We start from the raw sequence: 15,182 nt of genomic DNA, 5'->3' as shown, positions 1-15,182 counted from the left end.
TGCTGCTGCCGCCATCCATAAGGACTCGAGTGAGGTGAAATCCGTCAATGATTGGGTCTAGGACCAGTGCGGCGAATCCGCCATGACGGATACTAGTGAGGTGGTCCCTGCGATCGAAGGTAATCGGACAGGAGGACCATGGGTTGAACTTTGGGGCGACTGGCTCCAATCCATATACGTCCCTGAGCGCATGCTTCCGCTCCCTCTTGGGGATGTGGGTTGCGTATATCATGTTCACCGTCCGCACTTGTGGGGGGAACCTCTTCTGTCCTCCGGTATTTGGCTGCCGGGGCTCCTCCTCGTCATCGCTATGTGGCCCCTTATCTTTGTTTTCAGCAATTAACTTGCCGGCCTGCTTGAACACCCAACAATCCCTGTTGGTGTGGTTGGCTGGCTTGTCGGGGGTGCCGTGTATTTGACACGAGCGATTGAGTATACGGTCCAAACTGGACGGGCCCGGAGTGCTTCTTTTGAATGGCATTTTCTGCTGAGCGGGTTTAGAGCCTTTGAATCCGGCATTGACTGTGGTATCCTCGGTATTGTCGCTGTTAATGCAGCGCTTATGTTTGTTGCGACGTGACCTGCTATTGCCGTCCTTGGTATCTGAAGTACCATGGTTCTTTCATATGTTATTACTGCGAGCCAGCCAGCTGTCTTCTCCTGCACAAAAGCGGGTCATGAGTGTCGGGAGGGCTGCCATAGATTTCGGCTTTTCCTGACCAAGGTGTCGGGCTAGCCACTCGTCGCGGATGTTGTGCTTGAAAGCTGCTAGGGCCTCTGCATCCGGACAGTCAACGATTTGATTTTTCTTTGTTAGGAACCGTGTCCAGAATTGCCTGGCCGATTCCTCTGGCTGCTGAATTATGTGGCTCAAGTCATCGGCATCTAGTGGTCGCACATAAGTGCCCTGAAAGTTGTCGAGGAATGCGGCTTCCAGATCTTCCCAACAGCCAATGGACTCTGCTGGCAAGCTATTGATCCAATGCCGAGCTGGTCCTTTGAGTTTGAGTGGGAGGTATTTAATGGCGTGTAGATCATCACCGCGTGCCATGTGGATATGCAGGAGGAAATCCTCGATCCATACCGTAGGATCAGTTGTGCCGTCGTATGATTTATATTTACGGGTTTGAAACCCTCTGGGATTTGATGATCCATTACTTCGTTTGTGAAGCATAAGGGGTGTGCTGCACCTCTGTACTGGGCTATATCGCGACGCAGCTCCAATGAGTCTTGCCCGCTGTGCTCGGCCCGGCCGAATTTACTTTTACTGTATCCGGCGTGATGGTTATCGTCTCGTGAAGTGGCGCGCCCTCGTGATCCATAGATCGATCTTGCATGTTTTTCTTTGTCCTCCAATACATCTCGCGGGTCTGGCGTATTTCCCCATGCCTTTTTATTTGAATAGCGTCGGGGTGCAGGCTGGGCTTTTGGCTGGAATGCCTCTCTGTCGCGGCCATGAGGTGGCCAGTCAGCCGCGTCATACGCTTCTTCCTCCAGTCGGGGTAGCAACCTGTATTTTGCGTAACTCTTGGAGGGGCGTTCGAGTTTATATTCCTCGGCCGCCAGGACTTCAATCCATCTGTCAGCTAGCAGATCTTGATCAGCTTGAAGCTAGTGTTGCTTCTTCTTAAGGCTATTTGCCATGGCTATAAGCCGGCGCTTGAAGTGCTCTTGTTTGATGGGATCCTCTGGCACGACGAATTCGTCATCGTCGAGGCTTTCCTCGTCTTCGGAGGGAGGCATGTAATTATAATCCTCCTCATCTACCGCTCTCTCGGGAGTTCTGGCCTCTCCATCCTCCTGCCCTAAATCGTGCTGGAGGGGATTATTGCCATCTTCGGCACTATCTGGAGTGCTATTATCTCATGTGCCAGTATCACCACTTTTGCTTTGGCGGGACTTAGAGCGGCGCCGCTGACGTCGGCGCTTGGGTTGCTTCTTGGAGGGGTCATCCTCCGTTGTCTCGTCGCCATTGCCTTCTTTGGGTGTGTCCACCATGTATATGTTGTATGATGAGGTGGCTGTCCAGTGCCCTGTGGGCAGTGGTTCCTCTTCAACTCCCGCATCGTCGTCCATACCGTCGATGTCTTCGGAGTCGAAGTCGAGCATGTCGGTTAAGTCATCGACAGTGGTTACTAAGTGGGTGGTGGGTGGGCGGCGAATTTCTTTGTCATCCGCATCCCAATCCTGTCGGACGTGGTTCGGCCAGGATACTCCTGACAAGGAGAGAGACCTTAATGAGTTCAGTATGTCACCGAAGGGCGAGTGCTGAAAAATATCCATGGAGGTAAACTCCATGATCGGCGCCCAATCGGATTCGACGGGAGCGGGCGCGGACGGTTCGGAGTCCGTGGCCGGAGAAGGATTCGGCAGTTTGACAACACGACTCTCGTGCAGGGTAAGGTCGATGTTTGGCTCGATCGCCGCTGAGGATAAGGCCTCCGTGGTGGGGTCCATCCACCCGTCCATGGACGGTGCAACTGGCTCCGAATTGAGGGTCGGAGCGGCTGCCGGTGCGATCTCCTGAACACTGTCCGATGGTAGACCTAAATCGTACTCATCGTGATCGTGTGACGCACAAGGCAGGGGCTCGAATCCGTCGAAGATCAAGTCTTCGCGGATATCGGCCGTGTAGTTTAAGCTTCCAAACCTGACCTGGTGGCCAGGGGCGTAACTCTCGATCTGCTCCAGATGGCCAAGCGAGTTGGCCCGCAGTGCGAAGCTGCCGAACACAAAGATCTATCCTGGGAGAAAATTCTCACCCTGGACTACATCGCTATCGATGATTGTAGGAGCCATCAATCCTAACGGCGACGACACATAGGAACTCTCAATGAAAGCACCAATGTCGGTGTCAAAACCGGCGGATCTCAGGTAGGGGGTCCCGAACTGTGCGTCTAAGGCGGATGGTAACAGGAGGCAGGGGACACGATGTTTTACCCAGGTTCGGGCCCTCTTGATGGAGGTAAAACCCTACGTCCTCTTGATTTATTCTTGATGATATGGGTATTACAAGTGTTGATCTACCACGAGATCAGAGAGGCTAAACCCTAGAAGCTAGCCTATGGTATGATTGTCTGTTGTCCTATGGACCTAAACCCTCCGGTTTATATATACACCGGAGGGGGCTAGGGTTACACAAGGTCGGTTACAAAGGAGGAGATATACATATCCATATTGCCTAGCTTGCCTTCCACGCCAAGTAGAGTCCCATCCGGACACGGGACGAAGTCTTCAATCTTGTATCTTCATAGTCCAACAGTCCGGCCAAAGGATATAGTCCGACTGTCCGGAGACCCCCTAATCCAGGACTCCCTCAGGCGCGGCGCAGGCGTGAGCTGGGGTGCCGTAGAGGCTGCCGCGCTGCCCGTGGGTAGCACGGCCCTGCCCCCGGACCCAGCGGCGCGTGGCTCGTCGTCCCGGATTCGGACGATGCTGCTCGCATGGCTCCGATCGCCAGAATGTCGTGGACACTTGTGGGCCACATCTCCGGCCCCATCCGCGGGCACCCAGCCGTATGCTCGTGCTCACTACAAAAAAAGACACATCCGTGACATTTTGGGCCGAATGAAAAAATTTCTGTCATACTTATGACACTTCTATGACGATAATTGTGAAAAAACCCGGTATCATCATAGATGTGGTGGGCTCCTACTTCTATGACAAAAAATCATGACAGAAAATGGGCTTTTCGTCCTGGGCAGGCCGGAGACGCAGCTGCATGACATTCTTTGCGCCGTCCATGATGGAAAACCCGTGGTAGAAGCGAGGGCGAGGAAAATTTCGGGGAGTTCCCAGTTACGGTGGGTGGTCGGGGGCCGAGCGATGCGCATTTCTCTCGTACGCGTACGCGTGTGTGTGCGAGGCGTTGGACTCTAACTGAACCCGAGCAAGGCGTTGGGCTCTAACTGAACCAGAGCGATTGCACTAGCTACGTTACTAAACCCGAGTGATTCCTTCGCTACTGCTGCTAACTGAAACCGATCGATGCTGCCTCTGGATGAACAGTGAGCGTTGCTGGGGGGGGGGGGTTGGATGAACTGTTCCCGGTGGGGGTGGATGAACAGGACCCCGTGGTGTTGCCTCTGGATGAACAGGACCCCGATCGATCGAGCCAGTTTGGGCTGGATGAACAGGACCTCGTGGAGGGCGGGATTAATAGGACGACCCCGTGGAGGGCTGGCTGAATAGTACACGGTGGAGGGCTGGATGAACAGTAGCCCATGGAGGGGTGGTTGAACAGGAGCCCGTGGAGAGGGCTGGTTGAACAGTAGCCGGTGGAGTAGCGCGTGGTGGAGGCTGGATGAACATGAGCCCGTGGATGATCAGTCGCAGATGGAGGCTGGAGGAGGTCGATGGTGGATGAACAGTAGCCCATGGAGGTTGGAGGGGTCTACGGTGGACATGAACAGTATCCCGTGGAGTCCCGTTTTGCGGTACGCCACACCCCTCCTGATGAACACGACCCCCGTTTCGACCGTAGCGCTCCAACACAAGTCCGTTTCCTCCGTTTTGTGGTACGCCACACCCCTCCCGATGAACAGGACCCCTGTTTCGATCGTAGGAGGTCCGTTTCCTCCGTTTTGCGGTACGCCAGACCCCTCCCGATGAACATGATCCCATTTCGACCGTGGCTGGTCGAACACAAGGCCGTTTCCTCCGTTCTGCGGTACGCCAGGCCTCGTTTCCATCGGCTGTTCGGTCCAAGCCCTCCCGATGAACACGACGACGCATTCCGTTCCGACCCAGCCGGTTGGCTCCCCATGAACACGACGACGATGCTGTTTCTCCGTTCCGACCCAGCCATGTACACGAGCCCTGGCTGTACGTATGCGCGAGTGGGCGTTCGAGACTCTACCCGTATGTACATACGTGGCCGTATTTTCTTTCTTGCACACTGGCCATTGTACGTACATGTACATGCTACATGTGAGCCTCTACTATGACACATGCGCGCCTCTACATGGACCAGTATGTATGTACACGTTCGCGACCAGAATGACAACGCTACGTACGCTTCGACCAGGTGGGTCCCGACTGTCAGGCACTTCCTTGCATGCGAAGATGTAGCTGGTGGGTCCCAGCAGTCATGGGGGCAAATCGTTTTTTTGCTTGCTCGGACGCACTTCCTTGCGTGCGAAGATGTCGCTGGCAGGTCCCAGCAGTCGGGGGGATGTTTTTTCGCGAAATATGGTTGCTCATCCGATGGGTCCCTGTTGTCAGGTGGAGGAATCATTATTTTCCGCTTAATAAGGAGGCACTTCCATGCTATGGCCGTGGACCAAGCTGTCAGCCTCTCCACGTACAGTCCACGTCCATTGGAAGCCATTCCTTGACCACATTGACCGCGCCGCGCCGAGATCACCAGGGTGGCGGACGACGGCGAGGCCTAGGAATGGGACAACATGGAGCCGGGGAAGACACGGAAGTGGATGCCCACGCATAAAGGAGTATGAGGGTTCACTGGTTCGCTATGGTGTGAGGCTGCCGTCGCTGTAGAATAACAGGGGGTGTGGGTGAGTAGAGGGATGGCCTGGCCAGCGGTGGGAGTAATAGGGGGCGGTGAGGCCTCTGCGGCATCATAGCCGGCCACGAGAGGTAGGAGCACAAGGCACGACTGGCGCTGGTTTGGGCGGCTGGAGCAAGAAGACCAGAGGTTGAAGAAGCACTATGGCCGTTGGATGGACATCGTACGGTCACTGGAGCTAGAATCGTTCATATTGACTAAGTTGACAAAGCCCTCCGTCCCTGTCAACTTAGTTGCCCCCCCCAGTCTGCCTCCCACTATTGTGGGTCCCAGCTAGCAGGGGGTATTCATTTTTTGTGCGTAATAAGGAGGCAATTCCTTGCGTGTGAAGATATAGCTGGTGGGTCTGACCTATCAGCGGTGGGAACATTTTTTCGCAAAATACAGAGGCCCTTTTGGTGGGTCCCAGCTGTCAGGTGGAGCAATCATTATTTTGCGCGTAATAAGGAGGCATTTCCTTGCGTGCGGCCATGGACCCAGCTATCAGCCTCTCCACGCACAGTCTACTTCCGATGGTGTTGTTCGTTGACCATGTTGACCACTCCGTGCCGAGCGCATCCAAGGTGGTGGACGACGGTGAGGCCCCGAACAGCAACGAGTCAGAGATGGGAAGACGCGAGAGTAGAGTCACAAACGGAGAGGTGTACGAGGGTTAACTGGTTCTGGTGTGGTGTGGTTCGGCAGTCGGTGGAGAAGAACAGGAGGTGTGGTGGGATGGAGGGATGGCCTGGCCAACGGTGGAGTAGCGCTTCATAGCGAAGCGTGCTAAGCAGAGCTGCTAGCAGCAGGAGGCGGGAGCAGGTGGTCCTGGAGACGCTGGAGGAAGAAGATGAGAGATTGAAGATGGATGCTGGTCGTTGGATGTAAATCCAACAGCTAACGATGTCAGAATCATTTGTTGACTAAGTTGACAACGACTTGTATTGTCTTCGACCTATTGGCCCACATTTCAGCCTCCAAAAATGTGGCATGTATTCAGCCCATTTTTTCAGAATTTATAGTCTTTTTTGCATGGTAGAATTTACAGTCAATTTGATCTCTCTTTTTTTGAATTACAGTCCATTAGTTGGGCTGGGTGAACAAATAATGTAGCGTCAATGCGGCCGATTTATGTTTTTCCTAAAAAATTACAGGCCATTTGCACTTTCTCGAAATACACGATTTTGCTGGGCTGATTCTAATTATAATGTTGGGGTGGGCGCAACAATGTTATCAAAAAATAAACAGGGGCTGAGCATTTTGTTATATATATATATAATAAGTGATTTATTATTACATTGGTCCTAATCTTACCAAGCTTTTGTACACAATCACCAGGATTTTCGTTGCCAAAAAAATCCAGGGTTTTATTGTTAAGAAATTATTTTTATAAGTTAATAAGATGTGGGATATTGTTTTCTTACATATGTAAGTATCTGTTAAATATATGATGACAATAACAATAATATATAATAACATATAAAATAATTTAAATATATATAATATAGTTAGAAGGGAAACATAAGTTCGACCAGGTGTTTCTATTCTTATATAGAAAAATTGAACAGACCTTTGCGTTTTCTTCAAAAAATAACATAAATTGGGCTGTCGATCTTTCAGGAAAAATAAAACCTCGGATGGGAGGTCCATAGGCCTGTTTGTATTTTCTTGAGAAACAGGCCTATGGACCTCCCATCTGAGGTCGTGGGGTGCGCATGTTAAAAAAGAAAGCCTAGATGGGGCAGTCCAAAACCCAGCTGATACTTGCTGCCCCAGTGATAATAAATGATACCTGCCAGCGCCCCGGCTTCATTGTGAATTTTTCTCCTGTAGTAACTACATTGATGCACCTAAAAATGTAACTATGTTGAAAAACCCGTGGGCCCCAACGTTAGTATAGCATTAGGAGGAAGTATTTTTTCGATGAGGCACTTGCTTGCGTACGACCATAGACCTGGTGGGTCCCGACTATCCGCCTCTCCACATACAGTCCTCTCTAGATTCCTCTCGTTTGTTCAGCATGTTCACAAGGGCAGACAACAGCGTCGCGGCGAGCGCACAAAGGCGCAGGAGGAGATCACCACCAGAGGAAGTGCCTTATTAGTAACGAAACAACTGAACTAGCCTAGTGGCCGAGTGATACAACCCGACAGCTGTTCCGCACGGGTTCTATCCCACCTGTGTAGAGAAAATATCTCCAAATTTTTTGCCTCTGCCTTTATTGACATGTGGGTCCCAATTGTCATCTACGCACACCACGTCCAACACTTGCCAAAACTTCGTCCATCGTTTTCTCTGTTTTTCGCACACTCGACATTGTGTGGGCATTTTGAAAATAGCATATATTTTTGACTGTGCATCATATGAAGATGTGCTATGCATGAATGTTGATCAGCATGATGTTAACTGGCTGGTAGTTCCAGTTTGACCATGAATAAAACTTCCAACATGATGTTAACACTGTTTGAAAAGGCCGTGTTAATATAAATGCTTTGCCTCTGAAAGTTGTAGTTTCTTATCTGAAACTGAACTTTGAGTTTCTTATCTGAAACTGAAACTTGCTGTTTCTTCTCTGAGAATCACGTTGTCTGCACTTTTATACTCCTATGAAACTAAATTTTTTAAGTGCTAAAAATAGATCTCTAGAATTCATAAAATACTTCATATGCTCAATACAGCCGCCCCGTGAGACGATGTGAACGGCGAGGGAGAGGATGGCGGGGAAGCGTCGTCGGGCTAACTATTTTTCTCCTCTTGCAGTTGGGTTCGGTCGACAAAGACTCCAGTGGCTCGCTGTGGCATGACACCCTCAAAAACGGCACCCTGTAGATGCTCGATCCTTCAATCTCTGGTGGATGCTCCATCTGGGATTGATACTCCCACCACCGCTCCCTCATGATCGGATTCGGTGAATCTGTTTGCTCCATGGCCTAGAGGAGCGGCTCTATGTACTCCCGCGTGACTCCCTCCAGGAGTATCACTGCCTTTTCGCTTTGTTGTAGATATGTGGCCATGGATGTCGCCGTCACTGCTAGTTGGTCCTTGTTGTCAAACCAAGAATGTATCTCCAACATCCTAGATAGCTTCACAGGGTCGCTGTCTGCGATCCTCATGTATTGGTTGTACTCCTCCATCGATCTACTTCTCCACAGCACCTTCACTCGCCGACGGTGGTTTTTGAATGGAAGAGGAGAGGAGCAACGCTGGTTTTGGATTAGAACAGGAGAGGAGCAAGGCTGGTTTTGGAATGGAACAGGAGAGGAGGGGCGGTGGTTTTGAAATGGAAGAGGAGAGGAGTGGTGCTAGATTTAGATTGGAACAGGAGAGGAGCGGCGGTGGTTTAAGAGGAGAAGAGCAGAAGAGCGGCGCTGGTCTTGGAAGTATTTTTTTGTTTTGCGTATTTTGGGTCAAAGTTTGACCACGCACTATATGTGACAAGCAAAATGTTAATGCATGTCACCAAAAATTGTATCGTTTGGTTTGTATTTGAATGTACCTACAAATTATATTATTTTTGCAACATATAACATATATTTTATTTGCGAAAATCATGGTCAATTATGACCCAGAATAAAAGGGACACTAGTTAATGTGGGGTCGCTTTCTTAATTGAAGGGTAAATTGATTTTGATTTTGATCTAGTCACAGCGCGCCGGCCCTCTCGTCCAATCCTAAATCGCTGCCGCACGCTCCTCTCCCTCTTCTCCATTGCAAAACCACCTCCTCTCCTCTCCATCATCTCCATTCCAAAACCACTGTGTCGCCTCTCCCTCTTCTCCATTGTAAAACCACCTCCTCTCCTCTCCATCATTTCCATTCCAAAACCACCATCTCGCCTCTCCCTATTCTCTATTGCAAGACCACCATCTCTCCCCCCATCTTCCAAAGCTAGCACCGGACCACTCAGAAGGACATTTATGGAGAGGATGCAGCAGCGAATCAGGCAAATCGCTGGCGGCGACCAGGCAAAGTTAGCCAGGTTGAAGGAGATCCTTACTTGGTTTGACAATGAGTGGGAGATTTTGAGGACGGTGAGGGCCATGTGGCAATGTATGTGAAAGAGCGAGACGACGACGATGAGGGCGGCGATGTACATGTACTCCTCGATGGCAGTCACGCCGCAGTCCTTCGAGTTCATCGAGTATCTCCTCTGGGCGATGGAGAAAATAGATTCGCCCGACGTGAAAGTCAGGCGGAGGTGGTGGGCGTACAGGTCGAGGGTCGAGCACCCAGAGGATAACGAATCGATCGAGTACGGTGTGCTGTTCGTGAGGGTGCAGAGCCAGCCGGAGCCACAGGAGTATTCGTTCTCCCACCGCAAGAGGAGGCCGGATGGCGCGACGTTTCTTCCCCGCTGTTCTCCACGGTTCCCTCGATGCTCGCCTCATTTCAACGGCGGTGGTAGGGTTTAAGATAAGCTTTGCACTAACCTAATCTTCCACCTGCTCATGCTTACAATCAGTGTGACAGCTAATGAAAATCATGCTTACAATCAGTCTCCAAGTACTACGCCAATCACCCTTAAATAGATCTGGACCTTTGGGTCAAAGTTGTGACGCTGTGTACAAATAAAGAAAAAATAGGTTGGTGCTTCTTTCAGAAAAGAGTACTCCCTAGAAAACTGCCAATATAAGCTACTAGTATTTGTTTAGAGGATTTGTTGCCGAGAAAGATCCGTCCACAGAGAGTGCCACACATCCCACTACTGGTGGTGGATGCCAATGCGTGCATGGAGCATGGTTGGTGTTGGTAATTTTTACTTGGCACACCTCGTACTCTGGATATATGCCAGTTCCATCCGTACATTTGTGGAGTTCTACCAAAATGCAGCTGAATAACCCTGTTTGCACAGATAATGAAAAAGTGTGCTTACATTATAGTGGCACTAGTTGATGAAACACGCAAAATAAATAGAATAAAATATTGTGATAGTATCATAGTGTGCCATGCTGCGAGGGCGAGATGGGCCCTGCGACGCCTCATACGGTACGCCATGCCTCATACTGGAAATTGTCCCAAGTCTTCCCGATACAAATTCTGCCAGTGATGAACATCAGTGTACAGCGGTAGTACAAGGAGGGGCCTTGAGACATTCAAATCTCTATTTTTGTGCAGATCAACTAAAATTAAGCACCCCAATTTGCAGAAATGCTTAAACATTAACAATGGGACTAGTTGATGAAACATACATTAACGAAGAGAAACACTTTCTTTATCTACATCGGAAATGAAATGATAGATAGGACACTCGCTCTATTTTAACTATATTATTACTTCATTTTATCAGTGACACTAGGGTCGAGCAGGTGGCAAATGAGGTGTACAGTGCATCGCAAGGATGAAGGCCGGGGGTGCTTAGACCGGAATGCTGAAGCTGGCGGTTTTAGTCCCTATCTTCTCCCTGATGTTTCTGTGGTAGCATTTGGGTTGTAATCCAAACTTGGTCAAGATGGTGTTGCATCCCCCTACCTTCCTGGCTTATCTGGCGAACTTGTCTCCTGCTAGTACTCAGTCCGTTCTAGTAGTAGTCGCATAACTACCCATTTACACTGAGATGTTGTCGGATAATGGTTCTCTATGGTTGGGTTTCTTTAATGAAATCGGAGGGAACCCCCTCTTTTGATATATAAAAAAACAGTGGCACTAGCGGTGCCAAAACATTGCCTCAAATTAATAGTGCCACTAGATTAAGGTGCAAAATAATAACATTACTGCTTTATCATGGTAGTGCCAAAACAGTAGCACAAGAGCAGGATCAACATGCACGATCTTTGGCAAACGGTCAGACCAAAAAGGAACATACCTCGTGATGGGAACCATATCTGCAGTCAACGCCATCATAGAACAGATGACACCAGTCACCAACATGGATGACTAAATTCATGGGAGCTTTTGCTGCAGTTCACCTAGAATGAAGCAATGTCCCATGAGCTAGCTGCTTGTTTTTTTTCAAGAAAAGGGCTCCAGCACCGGTTCCATTTCCATCAGAAAACGAAACCCACAGAGCTTCTTCTTCATTAGTTGCAATAAAATTGAGCAACATCAAGGTTGGTAGTGAAGCTCCTGGAATGTTCAACTATAATTTGGATATCATTTGTGCAGTTCAACTAAGATCAAGCATGAAATGTATATCTCTCACTACAAAAAAAGACACATCCGTGACATTTTGGGCCGAACCAAATTTTTTTCTGTCATACATATGACACTTCTATGACGATAATTGTGACAAAACCCGGTATCATCATAGATGTGGTGGGCTCCTACTTCTATGACAAAAAATCAAGACAGAAAATTGGCTTTTCGTCTTGGGCGGGCCGGAGACGCAGCTGCATGACATTCTTTGGGCCGTCCATGACGGAAAAAACCATGGTAGAAGCGAGGGGGAGGAAAATTTCGGGGAGTTCCCGGTTACGGTGGGAGGTCGGGGGCCGAGCGATGCGCGTTTCTCTCGTACATGTACGCGCGTGTGTGTGAGGCGTTGGCTCTAACTGAACCCGAGTGATTGCACTGTAGGCTACGTGTTACTGAACCCGAGCGATCGATCGATGGCTGTTAACTGAACCCGATCGAGCGATTCCTTCACTACTGTTGCTAACTGAAGTCGATCGATGCTGCCTCTGGATGAGCAGTGAGTGTTGCGGGGGGGGGGGGGGGGGTTGGATGAACAGTTCCCGGTGGAGGTGGATGAACAAGACCTCGTGGTGTTGCCTCTGGATGAACAGGACCCCGATCGATCGAGCCGGTTGGGGCTGGATGAACAGGACCCCGTGGAGGGCTGGATGAACAGGACCACCCCGTGGAGGACAGGATGAATAGTAGATGGTGGAGGGCAGGATGAATAGTAGCCCGTGGAGGGGTGGTTGAATAGGAGCCCGTGGAGAGGGCTGGTTGAACAGTAGCCGGTGGAGTAGCGCGCGGTGGAGGCATGATGAACAGGAGCCCGTGGATGAACAGTCGCAGGTGGAGGTTGGAGGAGGTTGACGGTGGATGAACAGTAGCTCGTGGAGGCTGGAGGGGGTCGACGGTGGAGATGAACAGTATCCCGTGGAGTCCCGTTTTGCGGTACACCACACCCCTCCCGATGAACAGGACCCCCGTTTCGACCGTAGCGCTCCAACACAAGTCCGTTTCATCCATTTTGCGGTACGCCACACCCCTCCCAATCAATAGGACCCCCGTTTCGACCGTAGGAGGTCCGTTTCCTCCGTTTTGCGGTACGCCAGACCCCTCCCGATCAACAGGACCACATTCCGAACATAGGAGGTCCGTTTCCTCCGTTCTGCGGTATGCCAGGCCTCGTTTCCACCGCCTGTTCCGTCCAAGCCCTCCCGGTGAACACGACCACGTGTTCCGTTCCGACCCAGCCGGTTGGCTCCCACGCGTTCTGTTGCCTCCCCATGAACACGACGCATTCCGTTGCCTCCCCATGAACACGACGCATTCCGTTGCCTCCCCATGAACACGACGCATTCCGTTGCCTCCCCATGAACACGATGACCATGACGTTTCTCCGTTCCGACCCAGCCATGTGAACGATCCCTCGCCATATGTATGCACGAGTAGGCGTTCGAGACCCCGCCCATATGTACACATACATGGCCATATTTTCTTTCTTGCACCCTGGCCGCCTCTACTACGACACGTGCGCGCCTCTACATCCACCAGTATATATGTACGTACATGTTCGCGACCAGAATGACAACGCTACGTACGCTTCGACCAGGTGAGTCCCAACTGTCAGGCACTTCCTTGCGTGCGAAGATGTAGCTGGTGGGTTCCAGCATTCAGGGGGGCGAAATACGGTGGCCCGTCCGGTGGGTCTCCGCTGTCAGGTGGAGGAATAATTATTTTGCATGTAATAAGGAGGCACTTCCTTGCTACGGCTGTGGACCCAGCTTGATCTCTCCATGTACAGCCCATGTCCGATGGAAGCCGTTCCTTGACCATGTTGGCCACGCCGCGCCGAGAGCACCAGGGTGGTGGACGATGGCGAGGCCTAGGAAGGGAACGACACGGAGGCAGGGAAGACTCGGCCATTGTTTTTGTTTCCCACGCGGAGGGGAGTACGACTGTACGAGGGTTTACTGGTTCGTCTGCCGTCGCCGGAGAATAACAGCAGGTGTGGGTGAGTAGAGGGATGGCTAGGCCAGCGATGGGAGTACGGTGGGGCGGTGAGGCCTGTGCAGCAGCACAACCGTCCGCGGGTAGGAGCGAGTAGGCAGTCCCGCCATTGCTTGTTTGAGCGGCTGGAGCAGGAAGAGCAGAGATTGAGGAAGCACGACGGTCGTTGGATGGACATCCAACAGTATACAGGCCATCTGTGGAAAGCCTCAAATCTGTGGAAAACAGCATATAACCCATCTGCCATGATTTCAAATAATTTACAACCCATTTGCTAATTCCTACGGGTTTTTTTGGAGCCCATATTCTTTATGTTAGCATTACAGCCCATATTGTGGCCACGGTTAAAAAATTATACGAAATTTTGCATATGTCGGTGCGGTCTGAACTATTTTTAATCCTGAAATTTCGAGTCACATTCAGACTGATTTTAAAAATAAATGTATATCAATATAAAATCCAATAAATTTTCCACGCATAAAAATCAATGCAATTTAAAATCTTGAAATGAAAAAAAAGATATTTGAAAATAATTGCCGGTTTGATGTGTTTTAAAAATGTACAGCCCATTTCTCATTACTGATAGGCCAATTTCTCGGCCAGCCGAATGAAGCTCTCCTCGTCTTGAAATATTTGCAGCCCAACATGCCTGATAAAGCGACTTACTTGACAAATCACAAAAGAACTGGGCTAGCCATTTTCAGAAAGAAAAAAAAACTACTGGGCTAGTCTGTGGTAAACATAAAAGAAAAGGCTATCTAGACAGGCCAGAGTGTCCCGCACAGCCCAGTTGACACCCTGCTTCTGTCTCAAAAACAAATTAGATAAATGCCACTCCAATTATGGTGATTCATAAAAATGCCACTGCAATTTCCAAACTTTGGAAAATGCCACTGCAATTTGTGCAAACTTTGAAAAACGCCACTGCAGTTTGCAAACTTTGAAAAACGCCACTCCAGACTTCGAAAAATGCCACTAAAAAATGGCATTAAATGGCATTTTTCAAAGTTTGGAAATTGCAGTTGCATTTCTCGGATACACCAGATTTGGAGTGGCATTTATCAAATTAACCCAAAACAAAAAAAACTGGGCGAGCTGCTGGGTCCCTGGTGTCAGCCGCTCGTTGTGCAATTCTCTCGTTTATTGACTACGTTGACAATGGCATGGGACCTAGATGTTAGAAATCCACTAGGAGGAGCCATTTTTTTATTGGCTTGAAATAAGGAGGCACTTGCTTGCGTACTGCCTTGACCTTGGCGGGTCCCTGCTGTCATCCACTCCACGTACAATCATCTCCTGATTGTGTATGCATCAACTTGCTAGGCCCACAAGTTAGCCTCTAAACCGTGGAGGACAAATACAACCCATTTAAAAAAAATAACAACCCATTCCATACGTTCAAACGGAAAGTTCAACATTCAGACCAAAGTAACAGGTCTGGTCCACATATAGAGTACTGAACTTCCACGTTGACAACCATCATAGCCAAGTTAACTATCTACTCCCACTAACACTCTAGTAGCGTACAAGTACTAACTTACTATTAGCTAACTAG

Source organism: Triticum urartu, chromosome 5A (assembly GCF_056163025.1).
Source record: "Triticum urartu cultivar PI428250 chromosome 5A, HENAU_Tu73, whole genome shotgun sequence".
NCBI lineage: Eukaryota > Viridiplantae > Streptophyta > Magnoliopsida > Poales > Poaceae > Triticum > Triticum urartu.
This window is presented reverse-complemented; position numbering follows the sequence as displayed.